The following is a 26035-nucleotide window of genomic DNA, read 5'->3' on the forward strand; positions in this document are numbered from 1 at the left end:
GAGCAGGAGAAATGGTGGCTTAAGTTAAGGGAGGGGTGTCCCTTTCTGTCCAATGAGGTCATTTCTAGACAATATTTCTGCACATTTAGGGGACCCTTTTTGGCTAACTAGTGGCAAAAACAAATGTATAGCCTCTTTAGAATATCCTTGATGTGTATGGACAGGGATTATTTGTTGGTCTGATCATGTTTTGGATGTCACAAACAGTTTGTAGTGTGGCCTAAATACAGGAAAAAGCTTACCTGTCATATCAGTATGAAGTTATGTATAATACTACATATTTCTTATGAAGCACAGCTTGGTAAAAATATTGAAACAATAAGCTTACAGTATCTACATATAAAATACATCTCTACCACGTCTACCACTTCAGAACATTTTTGAGAATTCAAAGCACTTTTTTCTTCAGTCACACACGATATGCAATAAGTGTACAATACACAAGTTTACTAGGCATTTTCTGTAGTCCCTCTGTTTCCCTCTTATCAGCATGACAATGACAAATTTCATGTTTATTGTCGTTACGGAGAGAAGCGCACTAAAAAGTGTTGTGGAAGATTATAGTTCAGAGAGATGAGTCAGGATTGGCTGACATTTAGCACAAGCGTGTCAGAATCACCAGTGAGCGCCTAATTCCAGTTATTACTCTGCTTCAACTGTTGCATGATGGGAACAGGACGGTCAGCAGTGTCTGGTAAAGGATACCTAAACATACGTTGTGCTACAGCCCATGTCAAAGCACCGTCCTTGAGTCACTAGCGGAAGTTGATATGTACAGAAGTTAACTGCCAATCCAACTACATGAATTGAGTACAGTGAACAAAATGATTAGTCATTGTTGATTGTTACTTAATCATATTGTGATTTGCTGAATTCGGCCCTGTAGACATCCATAGCATTACTTCTGTTGTTTAATTTAATGTGAAATGGATGGATCAGTGTCATTGTATTACCCAAGAGGTGATGCTGTGTACAGTGTTACAGGCCCTCTGCCTATTCCGCTAAGTAATCCAGGCTATGAAAGCCACCTGTCACTTAGTGCAGTTTCACGGCATCGTCACGGGGCCCATCGATCTGTGTGCTTGCTTTTTGCGTGTCCCTCGCATTATTAAGATGACAATAGTCTGCCAGGGTCCCCACTGTAATGCAGCGCTCAGATCCATTATAACCCGATTAGATTTCCATTCTCCTTGAAGCGCCGCTCTGTGACAGAGAGCATAATCTTTAATGGAATTTGTGTGAAATTAAATTATACGAGCATCAATAAACATAACATAATTCAGAAGAGTAAATGGGCTTAATTTATTGGATGGGCAGGCGTAATGGCACCGGTGTGTGTAGAATGAAGATGTCAGGGAGAGGGGTTCAGAACAGCGGGCTGGTAGATACATCATCCACCACGTGTGCGTGTGTGTTTATATGTGCGACATGAATGTCCTGCAAGCATGAATATGGAATAGCAGGCGACTTGAAGGGAAGGCACCGTGCGTGAGTGCATGTGCGTATGTGCTCAAAATTCTAAGGGAGGGATTTGGAGCAGCAGGAGACTAGCAGATTCTTCATCCACATGAGTGGGCAAAGAAAGTTCAACCTTTTATTTGAAAGGACTATAATTTAATGGGCAGACTATACACACACACACACACACACACACAGACTGCGAGAGCGAGAGGGAGCTAAGCAGACAGCGAACGTGGAAAACAAAAATATTAAATTGGGAGACAGTGAGAAAGAGATAGAGATGGATAGAGACAGAGGAATAGGATAAGGATGAAAAGGTGCCTTGTGAAAACGTATTGAAGAATGGAGGGAGGGAGGGAGGGAGGGAGGGAGGGAGGGAGGGAGGGAGGGAGGGAGGGAGGGAGGGAGGGAGGGAGGGAGGGAGGGAGGGAGGGAGGGAGGGAGGGAGGGAGGGAGGGAGGGAGGGGGAGGGAGGGAGGGAGGGAGGTGGAGGGAGGGAGGGGGAGGGAGCGAGGGAGCGAGGGAGGTAGGACTCGTGAGAGTGTGTCGTGTGGCGCTCGGAGAGAGGGAAGGCTTGATGGAGTAGCTCTGCAGCTGTAACAGTCAAGTGTTTGATTGTCCGGGTGGGGAATCGCACAAGGTTGTCATTTTGCATCTTAACCTTTGGAGGAGCTTTTCTTTTTTGGTTGGGAGGTTAATAATCAAAAATGATCTGCTTCACTAGAGCAGATAAATTGTGTCAAACACAGCTGGGACAGAGTGGCGCTGACTGGCCACCACAGAGCTAAATTGATGGTTGTTGCGAGAGAGGAGAAGGGGGGGAAATCCCCCTCACTCTACTGTATGACATGAATAGACTTCTAGGTGTCGCATTTGGTTCTGCTCTGTCGTTTTGTGATGAATCGCAGTCAGAGTCGAGGCAGCACAGATGTAGAGAGTGCTGTGGAAGAGACGTGGGAATAGAGTGAGGCTGAAATGGAAGGAGTTCCTATAGAGGTTGCTCAGAGCTGTGAAGTTGATTTGAAATTATTCTTTTTTTGTCAGTCAGAATACACGTGTTTATAAAGTGTAGCCACAATGTTAACTATGCTGAAGAGGGGTTTATGCAGTGCAGACGCACACACACACACACACACATGCACGCATACAGACACGCCTGCAGGAATACACAGACACACGCGCCTGCACTCACACACACAGACGCACGCACGTGCACTCACACACACAGACACACAGACAGACACACATACACACACATACACACACAGAGACACACAGACAGACACACGCCGACAGACACACACATTCAAAAACACACACACACAAAATGAGTCGCACAAAAACCACCAGCTGTTGTCACATTTCTCTCCAGCCGACCTGACTGTATTTTAAAGATACTGTATATGAAAGGCTCCTCTTCTTTATCTGGTAAATCTGTGCCGTGGAGGGTAAAACGGCGAGGTAAGAAAAGGAACAGAGAGCAGGCTGGTTTACTTTATCATCTTTCACCCCCCAGATCTGTAGCGGTAATCGAGGATAACTTACAGTATAATCTTGTTTGTTCCTTTCTTAAGTGGAGAGATAGCATCTCTTCGGATCATGGCTATGGGGAGGGGGAGGAGAGGGGAGGAGATGGGGTTGGCAGTAGAGGGAGGGAGGGAGGGAGGGAGGGAGGGAGGGAGGGAGGGAGGGAGGGAGGGAGGGAGGGAGGGAGGGAGGGAGGGAGGGAGGGAGGGAGGGAGGGAGGGAGGGAGGGAGGGAGGGAGGGAGGGAGGCTGTTGCATAGCTTTCTTTGTGTAGAAATCCTATAGCTCTGGTGTTTATGACCGGTCGCCCGGCTGCTCCACACCAGGATTTACGGCCTTCCCGCCTGCTTAATGTAAGCACAGCGTTATCGGGAGAAACCCGGGAAGGAGAGCAATAAATATCCAAGATATAAGGGGTCAGTAGAGGTCAATCGGCGAGGAAGGTCCCTGTCATAATTTGTTTAAGGAGCAATATTCAATAGCTGTTTTGGTGGGGATGGTTGATGGCCAGTGGAGAAAGTAATGCAAACACTTAATTATTCAGTGAGATATGCTATGGTTCAGAGTCCGACAGCCATTGCCACATCTCCCAGTATAAAGATAACTCTGTGTTTAAGCCACTTCACTTTCTCACCGGGAGTGATACCATTCTGATGACAGGCATATTATGTTATTTCTAATGATGCAATTTGGATGTTTAGTTGCTGAATGTTTAACTCACATTTTGATTTGAGTGTTATCTGTATGATTCCTATGCATATACAGTATATACATTAAATGCATTTCTTATCTCATGAAACCACACACATCATTGGTTTTAGGCAAATAATATAATATAAGAGGTCATTTCTAGGACATATTTCTGTCCATTTTGGGGACCCCTTTTTGCTCAAGAGCACCCCCAGAGGCAAAAGTATATATACAGTATATATATATATATATATATATATATATATATACGTATATAACCTCTAATGGAAAAAAAAAATACATACTTCCACACATTTGAATTCTTCTTCTTTTACGTGTTTACCATGGTGGGGGCATATTTACATAACTAATGTTAAGACAGAACTTGTGAACTGTCTGTATTTGACTAAGAACCTTGATTTGAATAAAGACACCATGTCCAATGGCTAATGGTGAATATTTAAATTACAGCATTTACTTAGAAATAGGCGCTTTCACTGTATATAGATTCACAGTAGCTCTAATGGGATCTCCAGTCAGAAGTAATAATGCTCTGTCCATTGACTTACCATTGATTTGATTTAAGCTGCATCATTATAAGTCTGATGTGTAGGACTTGTCCCTATGGGCGTGTGGAGGAGACACTGATGGGACAGGAGATACATATCCTGCGTCAGGAGAGGCCTATAGAAATGTACGCCTTGTTAATTATTAAAAAGGCTGGCGAGAGCTCAGAGTTGAACCGATAGAGCGAATTGGAGATGAGGGTCTGTTTGCTCACTGCTAAAACGTGTTAAAACCACTGCCTGGGCTAAGGCGCACGCACACACTATCACACCACTTTTCCCATGATGAGGGTGTGGCTGATGGATTGTCCTGCTTTTCACAAGCTCTGAAATTGGCATTCCTTCCCCCCCCCCCTCTCCAGCCCTCCAGCTCTCCAGCTTTGGACAGGTGGTGTAAGTGTATATTTATTTATTTCCCTTCTAATACTCGCCTTTATCTCCCGCATTGTTTGTGGGCTTGTGAGATTGATCAATATGTAATTTTCTTGGGAGAGGGAGTGGGGAGAGGAATCCGTCTGCACTGTCTGACAGTCAGGAAACCTTCTCTCCATCTTGCCTTCATACTTTCACCCACTCCTCTGCCTCCTTGTCTCTTTCTTCTGCCCAATCTCATCTCACCTCCGCTGTCTCTTCTTGCAAGTCATCCTTTCACTCTCTCTCTCTCTCTCTCTTTCTCCCACCTCTTTTGTCATTGTGTTGACCCTGTTTTTGCGGAAATGAATATGAGTATTTGTTGGATTCGTATTCCCTTTAACAGAGGGATGGAGGGATGGAGGGAAGGAGGGATGGAGGGATGGAGGGATAGAAGGATGGAGGCTGGGGCTGACCCCTAATGTAATGAGGGATCATAAAGAGAGTCGCTGCGCCCCACCGCTGGCAGGCCATGTTGTGAACAGGGCCCTTTGGTGACCTTTGACCTCGAGTGGTCATAGGCGATAGCTTGGACGTGGCCTTTAATGACTGAAGGCTCTCATGAACGGGTCATTTTTCACCCCAGAAACTGGGGGGTCTTACAGGAGAACAGCCTCAGGGCGGTGTGTGTGTGTGTCTCTACTGTACATTGAGCCAGAGGGTATACCAAAACACCTGGGATGTATTCATTCAGACAAAGACCATAGCAAACAGTTGCAAACCCTTTGCAACAGAAACACTTTACTCCAAACGAAAAACGTTCTGTGACAGATAGGTGCCTCCCTGTTTTGTTCTGTTTGCTTCTGTTGGCTTCTGTTTGGTTCATTTGGATCCTAGTGAATACACCCCTGTGCCATGTTTCAGCATAGGAAAACTTTGTGAAACATTGCTGACATCATTTTTATATGTCTACATGTCCGATTGGCATGCTTGTTCTTCGTAAAATATTTATATTTGATCGTTCCACAACGTTGTGCCCTGCTGAATGTGCCCCAGCTGTAAGTGGTCAAACTACTCCCATCATGCCCTGTCAGTAGATGTCTGCGCCATTTGTCAAAATAAATAATGGGACAAAATACTGCATTGCTAAGGATGAAAATGAGCAAGGTGCTCCCTGGTCACTGCCAATACAGTGCTGAAACGACTGCTTAGTCAGGTCCAACTAATCATGTCCCTTTGTCAATGTATTTGAGACCAGTGAATCGTGGTCAATGACATAAGCCATTACTGTCCTGACCTCCCGGCCCTCGTGGGATAAATAACCCATAGATTTCATTTAAAATTGACAGGCATTCATACATTAACATTTACATTTTTCTTTTTTGGGGCGGCACTCGTGGAGAGTCTGAATGAAAAGTTGGCAGAGGAGTGTATTGTGATGTGATTATGGGTCTGTGGGTTGGAGTTTTTTTCCTTAATGCATTCACACACATTAAGAATAAAAGGAACACAAAGCATGTTTATAAAAAAACATTTTCTTCTCTAAAATACATTTGGAATGTAAAATAGGTCTCATTTCACTGTACATAGTTTACAATCAAGAAAAGGTGAAGCATCTATTCAACTCTATGTTATAATCTGTGTGTTATCAGTGGTACTGTAGATGCACATGAAACAGAGCTGATAGTTTTGACTAGGGACCATAGAGATTATTTCTGTGTGATAGAGGGCACTGCCACCAACCCCTCTCTTATTAGTTCCCCCTGATAATCGCACACAGAAGGGACCCAGGAATTTCATTCCACATGGTTGATGGTGGTTTCTGGGTCGTTTCAACCTCTGTTTTCAATTGGGGAGAGGAATTTAAATTTCATACTCAGCCACTCAAAATTACTCATGATGATCTCCCTCTCCCTGAACGTCTTGCACGCTTTGAAAATACATTTCCTTGAAACTTTACAGAAAATGATGCTGATAAAAACGTTATCTCGACGACTAAAAAGGAACCTGTTATTTTATAGCTCTCTCTCTGTGAAGCAGTGGCCTGTTTTAGCTCTCTGTCTCGCTATCGGTGATCCACATAGTTGACTAATGGTGGTGTGCTGCTGCATGAGGTCTTTGAAGCAACATGCCAGGTGGTCGTGTTAATGGTTGAGCCGTAGAAGCACCTGTTGTGGCGAGACTGTGTGATGCTATATTCATATGGAAGGGATATTCAACATCCTTTCCTACCAGGTTTGTCCATTTAACCAGGAAGGAAGGAAATGCTGGTAACAGCAAAGCAGCACTATGTGTGTATATCATTTATTATTTCATGTGAGAGGATTGTGAGATATTTTCTGGAGGGGCGAAAATGTACTCTCGGGTGTAAAGAGGAAACGCAAAGCAATACACATTTGGATCACTCGATCCTTCCTGTCTGTAGTAGCGAATCAGAGAAGACTTGGGATAAAGACAAGTGTTGGGATAAAGTTTCATGGGGACAGAGTAGTACCAACACAGCCTCTCGCTGTCTCTGAGTCAGAGGCTCTTGCCCTTATAACACATGAACATGTGGCTTTGGTGCCATTGTGAAACCAATAACCATCAACAGCCGGCCACACACACGTGCACGCATGCGCACACCAGAGGAGGCTGCTGAGGGGAGGACGGCTCATAATAACGTCTGGAATGGAGTAAATGGAATGGCATCAAGCACATGGTTTCCATGTGTTTGATACCATTTCATGAATTCCATTCATTTCTAGGAGCCTGTCCTCCCCGATTAATGTACCACCAGCTGCACATGCACACACACCTCACTCAAAAGAGAAGCATCACAATTTGTATTGAACCAACCTACATTTGCCAAACATTCCATTGTTATGTTATCTTATATATCTTAAATAACATGTATAACATCTAATATCTAATCTTATCTTACTACTACTACTACTACTACTACTACTAATCACTTGGCTGTCAATCAGAATTTTCAGGTCGGTGACTTAGAGAGACAGGAAGCCAAAGGGCACAGCCAACTCCACCCCTTCCTAATCCTCAGAGCTCACACGCTGTCTACCCACAATGTGGTTACTTAGGTTGGATTTGGATATATTTGGCTGTTTTCACTGCATAACATTTAGAAGTAGTCCCTTTTCAGGTTTAGACGAAGTGACGGCTAAATGCTAAGTCCCATCCATAATGTAAGCTGCAAGCATAGCGAGCATAGAGAAATCGGTTGTGGTAGTCAAAGTTGTGTTTAACTGTAATGCAGGTGATTGGTGGCAATGATATGAACATGTATTGAGGTTGACATCCATAGAAGCATTATACTCAGATTTCTACCTCAACATAGTGTGAAATACACATATTTACAGTAGCCTGAATGTAGGCATATTTTGCTGGGGGGGGCAATGACGAGAATCGGGATCTTTCCCACATTAGTTTCCATGGCATTTCCATTGTTTTGGTCGAGTTCCATTGACCACTTTACCGCATCTATACTCAGAGTCAATATTCACTGCATAAGGAGTTCCCCCTCGACCACGCCCCACAAATTGGGGAAAACATCCCACTGTAAAAGAGCCAACTTCGTTGTCTATTTTTAGTTATACAGAAATAACAAAACAGCTGCTGTGTTGTTCAATGTACATGTAACCAGGTCAAAAATACAGACCTTCGGTTCGCAATGCTCCTACGTAGGAGAATAGAGCCTGCGAGAAGAGCCCTGTGGCTTCTGGCTATTCGGCGTGGGAGAGTGGGAAATGTGGAGACTAAGTAGGCTGCACTTAGCTATGTGTATGGAAAACATTTCATCACAAGTAAAACATTTGACTATTTTATTATAGTCCGTTTGTAACTCCACTCACTACTTGTAGATGTATAGACCGTATGTTTGTGTGGTTGGTCTTGGCTAGCTTAATGTTCCGGTCGATGGCTAGCTAGCGCTCACTTACGTGGCTGCTAGCGCAGTCATGAAAAGGGACTTGCTAGCTCAGTCATGAAAAGGGAAGCCCTACAAAATTGTGTTCTCCAAGTAGTGTCAAAGCTCGGAAGTAGCCAATGTTGAAAGTCATCTTTAGACATATTATTGTAACTGACTAAAACAATCAGACAACAAGAACGTTTGAGAAAGGTTACCTTTTTGCTGTGAAAAAATGGGGTAACCTATGCAGGCACAGGTTTACCCCCCCACAACATTCTATCTAATACCGACTGGGACTATGCAAGCTTATTTTTATGATTAGAAATTCCATTTCAATGGATTTCAATAAACACTGGCTGTTATCAACCACTGGTGGATATCGAATTGATTGTGTGATGTCACCATGTTCACATGAAATTGTATTTTTATGATTTGGTATTGACATGACAATGAAATGCAGTAGCTTGAGTGATGGCAATGTCATCAAATTCAATGTATTTTTGGTGCAGAATATCATTGCAATGGAGTTTAATATTGGCCACTGTTTAAAATGAGTGATAATTAATTAATGAATTAATGTAAACAATGAATTGTTTAAAGAAATGCACAAATAGACTCTTTGTTGTATGCAGATATTAATCCGACAAGTGGCACTCCTCACTCACAGGTGGTGAATCATTGGAAATGATTAATTCCATCCAATGCAATCTCATCTGTGAGAACAGACAGTGAAGCAACCACCAAATAATCTTCAACTCAATGTTTGTTGTTTTCTTTGCTTCCTGACAGGGTTGTGATCACACACACAGCTTTATACCATGTTATTATTAAACAGTTGCACTTTAAAGTAGCCAAGAAGCCCCCCCCTCCATCTCACCCTCACATACAGGGGTCCACAGAGGACAAATTCTGGGCCAACTATTATCAAAGTGAACATGACGAGTCCATGAAGACTGATAAAAGCCTAGTAGAGCCAGATTGTGCTGCTGGCCATCTCTCTCTCTCTCTCTCTCTCTCTCTCTCTCTCTCTCTCTCTCTCTCTCTCTCTCTCTCTCATATTCCGACAGGCTGCCAAGCATGGCCCAAATAATAAACAGATGGCCGTCACCAAATATAGCCAGCTCCAGTCTAACACTACAAAGGAACCCAAAATTAAATGATAGGGTATTAGCAGGGGCGAAACAATTTGCAGGTCAAAATGTAATGGTAACCTTTCACTGTGCAAATTGAAAATGAACCTTTGGGGTATTGAATTATTTGCAGTTGATGCCGTCTGCTTGTGCAGGGCAGGCAGGCGTTGTTTCTGCGGAGAGAAAAATGCTGGAAGGAGAGGAGGAAGGAAAGGTGATGAAACCGGATCATATTATGACTCTAGGGGCTTTATTACAATTGTCTGCACTTTTCAAGAGCAATTTTAGTGGAGGAAATCAGGCGGAGATGGTGCAGATTGAGCGTTGAGGAAGTGAGGACACTGGTCTGGAGTTCCTTGGTTCTCTCAATCCCACATATATTTTTATTTAACCACATGTTAGCTAGAATCAGGGTTACTCTGTTGTTTTTCCACTGATCATAATTCCAACCAGCTCCACATAACAAATATAAACAAATAGAACAGCTTAATGTATTTGTTTTGTTCCACACACAAACAAAATGCCAGTCATTTTTCATCGAATTATGATTTCCTGACAAGGAGCCCAGGAGTTATTTTCCTCCTGATTTTCCTGATGAATGCATTTATACAAATCGCTGGCCTCTTTTCTACTGTTCTCAGAGAATTATTCCAGGCCTAAAACCCTCAGTGCAAAAGGCGTATGACGCTAACCTTGTCATATTTAGTAGCTGTCAGCAAAATGACCACTGTACTGAGGCCAGACCTCATAAAGTGGCCTATTCATTATCCTAATCTCATTAGTTAAGATCTGTTAAGTAGAGAGTGGGTATAATGCATGCTTTTCCATTTTAATTATTTATTGACCATAAATACATTTAAGTGCATTAGGGTCCTGGGGCAAAGAGCATGCAGAGAGGTCCCTAATATATTACGGAGCAAACACATTATCTAAATGTACATATCTAACTAATCATGCATCAGGCCATATCAATGTGAGGCCTTGACATAAATTACAGTTTGACCTCTGACCTGGGTCATGCCCTCTCAGGGTTTCTGTCACACCGGGGTCTTAAATGCCTCCTTGAAAAATACATTTAAAAGAAAACGGCAGACGTCATTGCCGATCAGCAAAGCTCAAGCCATCTCCCCCTCCCCTGAGAATAGGCCCCTGTATTGTTATATGTAAATGCTAACAGAGTAATTCTAAATTGCTCCACGGTTAATCATGTTACAGATTAAGAATCATTTGTGGATTAGTATTAAATACATGAATAAGCGTTGCATATTAGCCCACATGGTGAGTAATGTCACGTTGAGAGGGGAGATGAAGAGAGGAAGCGAAGGAGGCTGCTCTCTCTCTCTCTCTCGCTTTCTCTCTCTCTCTCTCGCTCTCCCTCTCTCTCGCTCTCTCTCTCTCTCTCTCTCTCTCTCTGTCTCTCAGCGTTGCGCGGTTGTTCTAGTTGACAGGGTCACATGCTCCTTGTCCTCCATATCTGCTTGCAGTATATTGCTCGTTTGTGTAAGTGAATGTGACTCTGAATGTGTGTGATAGTATGTAAATACTGTAACTCCTAATAGACAGGGGAGTAAAAAGGTGATTCCACACATGCTGTGTGTGCATATGTGTGTGTGTGTGTGTGTGTGTGTGTGTGTGTGTGTGTGTGTGTGTGTGTGTGTGTGTGTGTGTGTGTGTGTGTGTGTGTGTGTGTGCGTGCGTGCGTGTGTGTGTGTTCCTACCCCCTGACTAGATGCTGGAGGTTCCTTGTTGCTCCTCAGGTGGCTGGGTGCAGTGAATTCCAGGACCGCTGTAGAGCAGCAGTAGACGTCTTCATATCCTGTCAGAACAGCAGAGAATGAACTATCCGTATGTGCCAGAGGGTCTGTGTGTGCGTGCCTGTGTGCATGTGTATGTGTGTGTGTGTGTGTGTGTGCATGTGTGTGTCCATGTGGGAGTTTGTTTTGCGAACAATGATCAGAAACCAGTGTAATATTGAAATCTATTTAGCTTCGTACTCCTCGCTAAAATAATCATTGAGAAGAATAAATCTCGATTCAAACTGGGAAGGGTTAATGCTTCCCGAGCTTCCATCATAGAGTTCTGGCAAGCGACACATACCGGTGCAAATCAGGTTTTACAACATAATTGTATGTGTCTGGTTACTGTATTAAGCCGATTAGCGGATTAAAAGCTTTCAGCATCATTGAACTGTACATAGAAATCTCTAGATGAAATGATGCAGTGTACATACTTTAATGACTACCTCCTTTGTCTATCTCGCCAATTACGGTATGCAAACAGTGGGCGAGTGTGACGTGTGAGGTACTGTGTTATTTATCCTCTCCTCTTCAGCCTAGCAACCTTGTTGTAGTGCTTCATAATTATCCTGTCGTTCCATACATTACGGGCTCTATGCATTATGTCAGCAGAGGCAATCATTGTGGGGCTAACACAAATGGAGATATTACAGTTATTTCAGGGGCCGGCTAGCTCACTGAGTAGAGTGGCAGGCGTATGGTCATAATTGTATTGGCTATATTTGTGAGTCAATACAAGCTGAGGGCAACGTAATTGAATTAGTGGCCTGTGGTTAGGATCCTTTCCCAGGAGTAGATGGATGAGGCCAGGTGTCATAATCATAACAATGGTGTTAGTGATGGACAGATCACTGTAATATGCATGTGCGTGTGTGTGCGTCTGTCAAGTCGTACTAGTCATTATCCACAGCCTGCTATCTTATTGAGTTTTGACAATTATCTGTTTCTCTTTCTTACTTTCCTATTTTGTTGACCTTCGGAGGTAAGCTCATTTTGAATGTGTTATATTTGAGAAAGATTATTCAATTGAAACCACGCCACTATGTGCATGCATTTTTCCAGACTGAGCTCATCTATAATTCACTGTTTGTTTCAGTTTACAATTGAAAGGAGCTGAAACGTCCCATGCCGTTCAGACAAAAATCTTTTTTTTCTCCACCCTTTTTCCAACTAATTTATTTAGCAATCATATATTAGCTGTGGAGATGTTGTTGTCTTTGTTTTATGTCGGGCTGTTGACAGGTGGCAAACAGGAGGTTAGCAGCAGGCTCATGCATGTCTAAAGAGGTGGGCCCGGGCTGCCTGAAGCTCCGATATTCATATCTTCAGAGCGCATGTAGAAAAATGGGATGACTTGCCCTCTGTCACGCGTACGACTTAATGAAATAACGCAATCACATCAGATTTTTGGGCAAAGTTGACATTTAGCCTTGGCACATTTGTGTGAAAATGAGAGTGATGTTTTTGGTGACTTTTATATCGAGGGAATAAGCCCTAAACCCAGCATGTATTACACAAGGAAGCTAATTCATTTGCCAACATAATTATTTAGATATAATTTACATATAAATGTGTTTTGTGTGGAAAATAAATAAATAAGATAAATACACCACAGTCGTAAAATGACACCCTCAAGACTGCAATTTACAATTAAAATGTTAAAGCCGCTGATTAAATTCAAGTACAATTTCTTCTTGACCTTCTGAGCTCAGGGAAGGTAAAAGAACATGCTTACCTAGGCTCCGATTCTGTCTGTGGTTATTCACAGTCCTTTTGTGTTCTTTGTTCCGTCAACTAATGTCCTCTAACAATTCCCTTAAAAACCCTGACAGGAACATATACTGTACAATATCAAATACATCAATATCATGGAGCAAAGTGTGTTCTGTATTACTACTGCACCTGCCAGCCTAATTCGTGTTACACGTACTTTCATTTTAAAAAAAGAATCCTGCATGTTGATGAATGTTTCTATGTTGCATGGCAGCCTTTGGACATGCAAGTGTGTGCATACAGAGCCTTCAGAGGGTATTCACACCCCTTCTTCCACATGTTGTTGTGTTACAGACGGAATTTCAAATGGATTGAATTGAATTGTTGTGTCACTGGCCTACACGGAATGATGTCTTTTTGACATTTTGGGGAAATTGGTCAATGTAAAAGCTGAAACGTCTCGAGTCAATAAGTACTCAACCCCTTTGTTATGGCAAGCCTAAATAAGTTCAGAAGTCAAAAATCTCCTTTGCGAGTTACATACTTCGTTTCATGGACACACTCTCTGTGCGTTACTGTTGTTTAACGTGAATGTTGGATGACTACCTCATCTCTGTACCCCACACATACAATTATATGTAAGGTCCCTCATTTGAGTCGTGAAATTTAAACACAGATTCAATCACAAAGACCAGGGAGGTTTTCCAATGCCTCAAAAAGAATGGCACCTATCGGTAGATGTATCTTTAAAAAAAAAAATTTAAGCAGATATTAAATATCCCTTTGAGCATGGTAAAGTTATTAATTGAGGTTGCAGGTAGGCTAGTGGTTAGAGTGTTGGACTAGTAACCAAAAGGTTGCAAGATCAAGTCCCTTAGCTGACAAGGTAAAAAAAAATCTGTCGTTCTGCCTCAGAACAAGGCAGTTAACCCACTGTTCCTAGGCTGTCATTGAAAATAATAATTTGTTCTTAAACTGACTTGCCCAGATAAATAAAGGTTTAAAAAAAAAAACACTTTGGATGGTGTGTCAATACACACAGTCACAACTGTGCAGTTGGCTCAGAACAGGGCAGCACGGTTGGCAAGTACACGGAGGGCTAACATTAATGACGTTCATGTCAATCTTTCATGGCTCAAAGTAGAATATTGACATCATCATTACTTGTTTTCGTAAGAGCAGTTGACAAGCTGAATGTACCGTGCTCTCTGTTTAAAATACTATCACACAGCTCAGACACCGATGCATACCCCACAATTCATGTCACCAGAAGTCACTTCACAGTCCCCAAGTCCAGAACAGACTATGGTAGGCGTACAGTACTACATAGAGCCATGACTACATGGAACTCTATTCCACATCAGGTAACTGATGCAAGCAGTAGAATCAGATTTAAAAGCAGGTAAAAAATATACCTTATGAGACAGTGGGGGCTGTGATGTAACACAAACATAGGCACAGACACATGCATACATAAACATGATAACACTATATATTCATATACGCATGGATTTTGTGTTGTAGATATGTGGAGTATGGGCCTGAGGGCACACACTTAGTGTGTTGTGAATTCTGTAATTAATGTATTGTAATGTTTTTTAAATTGTATAACTGCCTTAATTCTGCCGGACCCCAGCAAGAGTAGTGGGGATCCATAATGGGGATCCATAATGGGGATCCATAATGGGGATCCATAATAAATACAAATACAAATACAAAGGTATAGACATCCTTCCTAACTCAGTTGCCGGAGAAGAAGGAAACCGCTCAGGGATTTCACCATGAGGCCAATGGTGACTTTAAAACAGTTACATAGTTGAATTGCTGTGATAGGAGAAAACTGAGGATGGATCAACAACATTGTAGTTACTCCACAATACTAACCTAAATGACAGAGTGAAAAGAAGGAAGCCTGCACAGAATAAAAAGATTTCAAACCATGCAAAAAATGTGGCAAAGAAATGTACTTCATGCAAAGCGCTATGTTTGGGGCAAATCCAACACACCACATCACTGAGTACCACTCTTCATATTTTTAAGCATGGTGGTGGCTTCGTTATATTATGTTTATGCATGCCATTGGCAAGGACTATGGAGTTTTTTGGGGCTAAAAATAAATGGAATAGAGCTAAGCACAGGACAATTCATGGAGGACAACCTGGTTCAGTCTGCTTTGCAAAAGACACTGGGAGACAAATTCACCTTTCAGCAGGACAATAACATAAAACACATGGTTAAAAATACACTTGAGTTGCTTACCAAGATGACACTGAATGTTCCTGAGAGGCCTAGTTAAAGTTTTGACTTAAACTACAATGCCTTCGGAAAGTATTCACACCCATTGACTTCTAAAATTGATTAAATAAAAACAATTCCTCAGCAATCTACACACAATACCCAATTATGACAAAGTGAAAACAGGTTAGTTGAAATTTTTGTAAATGCATTACATTTAAAAAACTTAAATAAATGATTTACATAAATATTCAGACCCTTTGCTAAGACACTCGAAATTGAGCTTAGGTGCATCATGTGTCCATTGATCATCCTTTAGATGTTTCAGTAACTTGATTATAGTCTACCTGTGGTAAATTCTATTGATTGGACATGATTTGAAAAGGCACACACCTGTCTATATAATGTCCCACAGATGACCGTGCATGTCAGAGCAAAAACCAAGCCATGAAGTCGAAGGAATTGTCTGTACAGCCCCGAGACAGGATTGTGTTTCGGCACAGATCTGGGTAAGGGTACCAAAACATTTCTGCAGCATTGAAGGCCCTTAAGAACACAGTGGCACCCATCATTCTGAAATGGAAGAAGATTGGAGTCACCAAGACTTTTCCTAGAGCTTGTTGCCTGGCCAAACTGAGCAATTGGGGGAGAAGGGCCTTGGTCAGGGAAGTGACCAAGAACCTGATGGTCACTCTGACAGAGCTTTAGAGGTCCTCTGTGGAGATGGCAAAACCTTCCAGAAGGACAACCATCTCTGCAGCATTCCATCAATCAGGCCTTTATGGTAGAGTTGCCAGAAGGAAGCCACTCTTCAGTAAAAGGCACATGACAGCCTGTTTGGAGTTTTCCAAAAGTACGCTAAGACCATGAGAAACAAGATTCTCTGGTCTGATGAAACCAAGATTCAACTATTTCTTCAAATCAAATCAAATTGTATTTGGCACATACACCTAACACAACAGGTATAGGTACACCTTACCGTGATATGCTTACTTACAAGCCCAATGCAGTTCAAGAAATAGAGTTAAGAACCTATATACTAGATAAACTCCAACTAAAAAAATGTAATAACAAGTAACACAATAAAAGAACAATAACGAGGCTCTATACAGGGGGTATTGGTACCGAGTCAATGTGCGGGGGAACACGTTAGTCAAGGTCATTTGTAAACTCAACAACAACAAAAAACGTCCTCTCACTGTCAACTGCGTTTATTTTCAGCAAACTTAACATGTGTAAGTATTTGTATGAACCAACTGAGACATATTTGTACAAGTATTTGTATTCAACAACTGAAACATAAACTGAACAAGTTCCACAGGTATGTGACCAACAGAAATGGATTAATGTGTTCCTGAACAAAGGGGGATTCAAAATCAAAAGTAACAGTCAGTTTCTGGTGTGGCCACCAGCTGCATCAAGTACTGCAGTGCATCTCCTCCTTATGGACTGCACCAGATTTGCCAGTTCTTGCTGTGAGATGTTACCCCACTCTTCCACCAAGGCACCTGCAAGTTCCCGGACATTTCTGGGGGGAATGGCCCTAGCCCTCACCCTTCGATGCAACAGTTCCCAGACGTGCTCAATGGGATTGATATCCGGGCTTTTCGCTGGCCATGGCAGAACACTGACATTCCTGTCTTGCAGGAAATCACGCATAGAAAGAACAGTATGGCTGGTGGCATTGTCATGCGGGAGGGTCATGTCAGGATGCGCCTGCAGGAAGGGTACCACATGAGGGAGGAGGATGTCTTCCCTGTAACACACAGCGTTGAGATTCCCTGTAATGACAACAAGCTCAGCCTGATGATGCTGTGACACACCACCCCAGACCATGACGGACCCTCCACCTCCAAATTGATCCCGCTCCAGAGTAAAGGCCTCGGTGTAACGTTCATTCCTTCGACGATAAAGGCGAATCCGACCATCACCCCTGGTGAGACAAAACCTCGACTCGTTAGTGAAGAGCACTTTTTGCCAGTCCTGTCTGTTCCAGCGACGGTGAGTTTGTGCCCATACGTGACGTTGTTGCCAGTGATGTCTGGTGAGGACCTGCCTTACAACAGGTCTACAAGGTCTCAGTCACTCAGCCACTCTCAGCCTATTGCGGAGAGTCTGAGCACTGATAGAGGGATTGTGCATTCCTGGTGTAACTCGGGCAGTTGTTGTTGCCATCCTGTACCTGTCCCGCAGGTGTGATGTTTGGATGTACCGATCCTGTGCAGGTGCTGTTACACATGTTCTGCCACTGTGAGGACGATCAGCTGTCCGTACTATCTCCCTGTAGCGCTGTCTTAGGCATCTCACACTATGCCTAAGGCACGTTCACTCAGAGGGGACTAAGCACACACCCCTGAGGGGCCCTAGTGTTGAGGATCAGCGTGGCAGATGTGTTGTTTCCTACCCTTACCACCTGTGGGAGGCCCGTCAGGAAGTCCAATATACAGTTGCAGAGGGAGGTGTTTCGTCTCAGGGTCCTTAGCTTAGTGATGAGCTTTGTGGGCACTATGGTGTTGAACGCTGGACAGTAGTCAATGAACAGCATTCTCACATAGTTGTTCCTTTTGTCCAGGTGGGAAAGTGCAGTGTGGAGTGCGATTGAGATTGTGTCATCTGAAGATTTGTTGGGGCGGTATGCAAATTGGAGTGGGTCTAGGGTTTCCAGGATGATGGTGAGCCATGACCAGCCTTACAAAGCACTTCATGGCTACCGACATGAGTGCTATGGGGCGGTAGTCATTTAGGCAGGTTACCTTCACTTTCTTATGAACAGGGACTATGGTGGGACTCTGCTTGAAACATGTAGACTCGGTCAGGGAGAGGTTGAAAATGTCAGTGAAGACAGTTGCCAGTTGGTCAGCGCATGCTCTGGCCCCATGGACTTGTGAATGTTGACCTGTTTAAAGGTCTTGCTCACATCAGCTACAGAGAGCTGTGGCAGTCTGGAACAGCAGATGCTCTTATGCATGCTTCAGTAATGCTTGCCTCATAGCGAGCATAAAAGCTTGTCTGTTAGGCTTGTGTCACTGGGCACCTTGCGGCTGTCTTTCCCTTTGTAGTCTGTAATAGTTTGCAAGCCCTGCCACTTCCGAAGAGTGTCAGAGCCTGTGTAGTACGATTCAATCTTAGTCCTGTATTGACACTTTGCCTGTTTGATGGTTCATCTGAGGGCATAGCAGGATTTCTTATAAGCGTCCGGATTAGTGTCCCACTCCTTGAAACCGGCAGCTCTAGCCTTTAGCTCGGTGCGGATGTTGCCTTTAATCCATGGCTTCTGGTTGGGATATGTACGCACGGTCACTGTGGGGACAACGTCGTCGATGCACTTCTTGATGAAGCCATTGACTGAGGTGGTATACTCCTCAATGCCATTAGATCAATCCCGAAACATATTCCATTCTGTGCCAGAAAAACAGTCCTGTAGTGTAGCATCCACGTCATCTGACCACTTCCATATTGTGCGAGTCACTGGTACGTCCTGCTTTAGTTTTTGCTAGTGAAAGGCTTTCCCAGAAGAATGGAGACTGTTAAAGCAGCAAAGGTGGGACCAAATCAATATTAATGCCCATGATTTGGGAATTAAGATGTTTGACGAGCAGGTGCCCACATGCTTTTGGTCAGGTAGTGTAAATTGGCTTGAATATCTATGGCAATAATTGAAAATTGCTATCCAACCAACTTGACAGAGCTTGAAGAATAAAAAAAATAATGATGTGCAAATATTGTACAATCCAGGTGTGCAAAGCGCTTAGAGACTTACCCAGAAAAACTCATAGCTGTAATCGCTGCCAAAGGTGATTCTAACATGTATTGACTCAGGGGTGTGAATACTTATGTGTATGAGATTTTTATGTATTTCATCTTCAATACATTTGCAAAAAAATCTAAAAACATGTTTTCACTATGTCATTATTTGTTACTGTGTGTAGATGTGTACCAAAAAAAGATCACTTTAATTCATTCAGGCCATAACACAACACAATTTGAAATAACGGGGAATGAATACTTTCTCAGGGCACTGTATCTGTACTGACCACATGCTCCTAGAACACAGCACATCTGAAGGAAGTGGCTATGTCCACAGATGTCCACATGGTGGCAGTGTTGTGACTGTCTTTCTGTTTGTGTCTGTGTGCGCGTGCGTGTGCGCGTGCACGTGTGTGTGTGCGTGCATGCACACGTGTATGTTTGACACTGTTGATCTGTTGATTTGACCCAATGCTAATCAGTGTCAGAGGGCCGAGTCATGCAGTCGTGTTCTGCGGCTGACACCGACTGACACTGAGCTGAGAGGTGGATGGACGGGAAAAATACCCTCTTGTCCAAACACATTCATTTATGGGCCAAAAATATCCCCATGTAGCCTGCATGTTTATTAGTCATGTATCAGACGTTTGGCTGATAGACACACATGCTCATTAGCCCTTAGTGTTGCTTCACAAGAGACCAATGAGAGTCCTCATTAGTCAGCGCGCATCACAGATAAAGCACAATGGGGTAGGGACTCACTCAAGTCAGAGCAAGAGAAATCAAGAAAGCATGCCATGATAACTTTAATTTATAAGCCACTCATAGATCATTTCTAAAACATACAACTATGTGGTAAGTGAAATATTTTGTATTGGAAATAGTGGAAAAAGACTGGAAATTCAAATGTGCACCCCAACCCTAAATTTGACCAATGCACATCAATAGCAATAGCAGGTGTAAGTAATAAGCTGAGTTTGCTGTAATGTCTTGTTAGATACAGCTGTCTGGATCGGGAAGAGAATCGGAAGTATATAGATTGTGAGGTTCTGAGTAATGTGTGATTAAGTACATTACATTTGTTCTAATTGAAATTAAATAAATGCATATTTAGTATGCAGAAACAACTAATTCATGATAGACAAAATCCCATGATTGGTAGATGAGCTGTCAGCGAACATTAAATTCCAACGGGACATTCGCGATATGAGCTTGTTTTGTTCCACCAAAACTTGGCTAAGGGAGGATACACTTTAAATCAGTGACTTTTGATAGGTTTTCTCTTGTGCGCTTGAATAGAGACTACAACAGTATGGGTAAAAAAAAAAGTGTGGGGCGGAGTCTGTTTCTATGTCAACAACAGATGGTGTCATGCTGGACAAATCACAATCAAACAGATATTATGCACTCTGCATGCTGACGTTTTAGCTGTTAGCTGCAGACCATAATACCTTCATTGTGAGTTCACAAATGTGATTGCCCTTGTCACTCACATCCCTCCTTCAGAGAATGCAAAGTGTGCCATGGATAGTATACAAACAATCACAGAGGACCTGCAGAGGGCATCTCCAGATGAAACTCTGTGGATTTTAACCACTGCTCTCTATCCTTTGTTCTCCCCAACTTCAGGCAATTTGTTAAATGCCCCACTCGCAATTATAAGGCTATTGACTTGCTGTAGTCTTATCCAGTGCCCTGTCCCCTTTGGGGCAGTCTGACCACAATATAATTCAACTCCTATCGAAGTACAGCCCAATAATTATTGTCCAGCGCCAGAAGCCCAAAACCATCATGATACGAAAATGGTCACAGGACATCTGTGAAACTCAGAGGGAATGCTTTGAGTATACACTCTTAGAAAAAAGGGTTTAAAAATGTTTTTACAGTTGTCCACATAAGGAGAACCCTTTTTGGTTCCAGAGAGAACCCTTTTGAGTTCCCCTTAGAACCCTTTTGGGTTCCATGTAGAACCTTCTGTGGAAGGAGTCCTACATGGAGCCCAAAAGGATTCTCTCTGGAACCAAAAAGGGTTCTTCTATGCCAGTGGTCAGCAACCGGTCGACTGGTGACATAGACCTTCTTTCCAATAGTGTTGCTGACTATATCAACTTCTGTGTGGAAATTGTTGTTCATTAGAGGACAGTGAAGTGCTTCCCCAATAACAAATCATGGATTACAAGAGACATTAAAGAATACACTCATTATGAGGTGTGACATGGACCGTGTGAAAGGGATACAGAAGGAATTAAAACAAATGATCAGGGCTTGAAAGAGGGACTACAAGAACAAGATTAATAAGCAACAACGTCAAGGAGGTATGGAAAGGAATGACTGGATATGGTGGGAGGCCAGCTGAGAGAACTGTGGATGCACCAGCTAATGAGCTCAACCAGGGTAGCGGCAGGGTAGCCTAGTGGTTAGAGCGTTGGACTAATAACTGGAAGGTTGCAAGTTCAAACCCCTAAGCTGACAAGGTACAAATCTGTCATTCTGCCCCTGAACAGGCAGTTAATGCACTGTTCCTAGGCTGTCATTGAAAATAAGAATTTGTTCTTAACTGACTTGCCTGGTTAAATAAAAAACACCTCTTTGCATGCTTTGACAACTGTGATTTCTCCACAGAAAGATGGGAGAGGTCTGTGGAGAGGTTACAGGGGCAGAGTCTGGGACCAGTCTGGTTTTTACTCTGACTGTTGACCAAGTGAGAAAACTGTCCTGTGAGGAGTGAGAGAGCCAAGCGTCAGTAGCTTCAGCCCAGCATTACACACATATACTGTATATCAACTGAAATTCACAAGCAGTGCTCGACTTGGAGTGAAACAGGTTCTAGTATTAATATTGGCTGCCGGTACTGTTTATATTTAGGTGCAGGAGATCCACAATACTATTGAGCTAATATTCTATAAGAGGAACAGGAGCTCAAGCAGTAGAAAATGTGTGGTGCCAGTACTCAGCTCCTGTGAGCTCCAGCCCAAGTCAAGCACTGCTCACAAGTGCCTGATTGACTGACTCTACTAGCCAAAAACATTTTTTATTTTAATTTACTTTTCTCCATATTATTATCTCTGATAAGCAACCCAGGAAAGGGCTAAGAACAGCCCATATTAGTAATTGTAGCCTTAGAAACAAGGTTCATGCAAACAATAACTTGCTAACGTCAGGTAACATTCATATACTGGCCATTTCTAAAACCTACTTAGATAATTCCTTTGATGATACAGCAGTAGCAATACAAGGATATAACATCTACAAAAAGACAGGAATGCCTATGGGGGAGGGTTTGCTGTGTCTGCTCAGAGCCATATTCCTGTAAAGCTCAGAGAGGATCTCATGCAAATGTCTAGTAGTCGAAGTGTTGTGGTTGCAAGGTCAACTGCATGTAAAGCTACTTCTTTTAGAATGCTGCTTTAGGATGCTGTATTTACAACTGTGACTAATGCCTGTAATTTGACACAGGTTATCACTCAACCAACTAGAGTGCATTCCAATAGTAAAAAAATAGCAAAAAAGTATTTAGTCAGCCACCAATTGTGCAAGTTCTCCCACTTAAAAAGATGAGAGAGGCCTGTAATTGTCATCATAGGTACACTTCAACTATGACAGTCAAGATGAGAAAAAAAAATCCAGAAAATCACATTGTAGGATTTTTAATTAATTAATTTGCAAATTATGGTGGAAAATAAGTATTTGGTCACCTACAAACAAGCAAGATTTCTGGCTATCACAGACCTGTAACTTCTTCTTTAAGAGGCTCCTCTGTCCTCCACTCGTTACCTGTAATAATGGCACCTGTTTGAACTTGTTATCAGGATAAAAGACACCTGTCCACAACCTCAAACAGTCACACTCCAAACTCCACTATGGCCAAGACCAAAGAGCTGTCAAAGGACACCAGAAACAAAATTGTAGACCTGCACCAGGCTGGGAAGACTGAATCTGCAATAGGTAAGCAGCTTGGTTTGAAGAAATCAACTGTAGGTGCAATTATTAGGAAATGGAAGACATACAAGACCACTGATAATCTCCCTCGATCTGGGGCTCCACACAAGATCTCACCCCGTGGGGTCAAAATGATCACAAGAACGGTGAGCAAAAATCCCAGAACCACACGGGGGGACCTAGTGAATGACCTGCAGAGAGCTGGGACCAAAGTAACAAACGCCTACCATCAGCAAGGGCATTGAAGATGAAACGTGGCTGGGTCTTTCAGCATGACAATGATCCCAAACACACCGCCCGGGCAACGAAGGAGTGGCTTCGTAATAAGCATTTCAAGGTCCTGGAGTGGCCTAGCCAGTCTCCAGATCTCAACCCCATAGAAAATCTTTGGAGGGAGTTGAAAGTCCGTGTTGCCCAGCAACAGCCTCAAAACATCACTGCTCTAGAGGAGATCTGCATGGAGGAATGGGCCAATATACCAGCAACAGTGTGTGAAAACCTTGTGAAGACTTACAGAAAACATTTGACCTCTGTCATTGCCAACAAAGGGTATATAACAAAGTATTGAGATACACTTTTATTATTGACCAAATACTTATTTTCCACCATAATTTGCAAATAAATTCATTAAAAATCCTACAATGTGATTTTCTGGATTTTTTTTCTCATTTTGTCTGTCATAGTTGAAGTGTACCTATGATGAAAATTACAGGTCTCTCTCATCTTTTTAAGGTGGCTAACTAAATACTTTTTTGCCCCACTGTATGTTGGTCTGATGTGTATAAATAAGTGAATCCAGATGCAATGGAAGCGTTTGTAAAATGAGTCATGCCAATTGTTGACAAGCATGCACCTGTTAAGAAACTGTGACAACTGTTCGAGCCCCCTGGATTGATGAATTAAAAAGTTGCATGGTTCAACGAAGTGATTCAAAAAAAGGTAGCAAACAACTCAGGCTGCTCTGCTGATTGTTTGGCATACTGAACTTTTGTGACTAAACTTAAGAAAATGAAGAATAAATTATAGTACCAAACCAAGATATATGACATAAAACAGAATGGAAAAATACTTTTTAGTGGCTTAAATTATATAATGTGCAGAAAACCCAGTTATTCGCCATCATTCATTGAAGTTGACGGGTCATTTATAATAAAACCTTTCGATATTGTCAATCATTTCAATTACTATTTCACTAGTAATGTGGAAAAACTGAAATGACAACATTGAACAGTGAACCATTATATTTTTGTATAAAAGATCTAGTAATGAAAGAGAAGGATTGCTGCTTTGAATTTGGTCAAGTTAGTGAGGGGGAGGTGGAAAACGAATGTTATCCATCAATAATGATAAGCCTCTAGGTATAGACAGCGTTGATGGGAAACTATTGAGAGTGGTAAGCAGACTATATTGAAACCCCAAATTCCTATATATTTCACCAAAGCCTGAATGAGTGTATATGTCCACAGGCGTGGAAGGAATCTAAAGTAATTCCCCTGCCTAAAACTAGTAAAGCACACTTTGATGGCTCAAACAGTCACCCAATCAGTTTGCTGCCTGTTCTTAGTAAACTGATGGAGAGAATTGTGTTTGACAAAATACATGCATGCAGAGAAGTGCACTCAACTTGTATTGCACTGACTCAGATGACTGATGATTGGTTCAAATAAATGGATAATAAAATGACAGTCGGAACTGTATTGTTACATTTCAGTGCCCACCTTTGATGTTATTGATCATAAATTGTTGTTAAAAAAAAAAAAAACTTGCTTGTTATGGCTTTACATCACATGCCATCACATGGTTGGAGAGTTATCTATCCAATAAAACCCAAAAGGTGTTCTCCTGTTTTAATCCCAGGCCCACGTCCCCGCAGGAGACCTGTTGCCTGTTGGTAGGCCGTCGTTGTAAATAAGAACTTGTTCTTAACTGACTTGCCTGGTTAAATTAAGGTTAAATTAAGGTTAAATTAAGGTTAAATTAAGGTTAAATTTAAAAAAATAATGGCAGCTTCTCTAACATCAGATATCTGCAGTGTCCCTCGGGGCAGTTTCCTTGGGCCGTTACTCTCCTCTATTTTTACAAATGATTTGTCACCGGTCTTACACGAAGCTAGAATGACTATGTAATGCGGATGACTCCACACTCTACATGTCAGCACCAAAAGTCAGTGAGCTCACTGAAATTCTAAATAAGAAGTTACAGTCCGTATCAGAATGCAGGATTAATAATAAAGTGTTTTTTAAATACATCTAAAACTAAAAGCATTGTATTTGGTTTAAAACATTCTCTAAGACCTAAACCACAACTGGAGTTGTGCGTAAAAGGGTGTGACCATTGAGCAAGTTGAGGAAGCTAAACTCCTAGGTTTAACGTTGAATGATCAATTATTATGGTCAAGTCATATTGACAAAGTTGCTGTGAAGATTGGGAGGTGTATGTCTTTTCTAAATAGATGTTCTGCATTTTTGTTGTTCAGGCTCTGGTCTTGTCCCATCTTGATTATGGTCCGGTAATATGGTCAAGTGCAGCAAAAAAAGACCTAGCAAAGCTGCAGCTGGCTCTAAACAGTGCAGCATGTTTTGCCCGTAACCCCACATAGATAACTAACGTCAATAACATGCATGCCAGTTTTCCCTGGTTGAGGGTTGACAAGAGATTAACTGCTTCTGCTCTCGTTTCTAGGAGAAACATTACTGTGATGAAAATTTCAGATTGTCCAACCTGGTCTCAGAGCATTTCGTATTTTTCTGTATGTAAATCTGAAACACTCCATTTAGTATGATACTGTATGTTATGTTTTATATTGTAGCGACCCGCACAGACAGCTGTGTGTTATGTGTTAGGCTAGTAGGTGGTTGTGTTGTACTTACCAGTACCTAGTGTTCGCGGGGTACGACATGCCAATCAACCTGCTATCTGCCAATCACAGGAATGCCTGGAATGTTCTGATGCCAGGCATCCTGGCGGTTGGCGG

The sequence above is a fragment of the Oncorhynchus tshawytscha genome, linkage group LG03 (assembly GCF_018296145.1).
Source record: "Oncorhynchus tshawytscha isolate Ot180627B linkage group LG03, Otsh_v2.0, whole genome shotgun sequence".
Classification (NCBI taxonomy): Eukaryota; Metazoa; Chordata; class Actinopteri; order Salmoniformes; family Salmonidae; genus Oncorhynchus; species Oncorhynchus tshawytscha.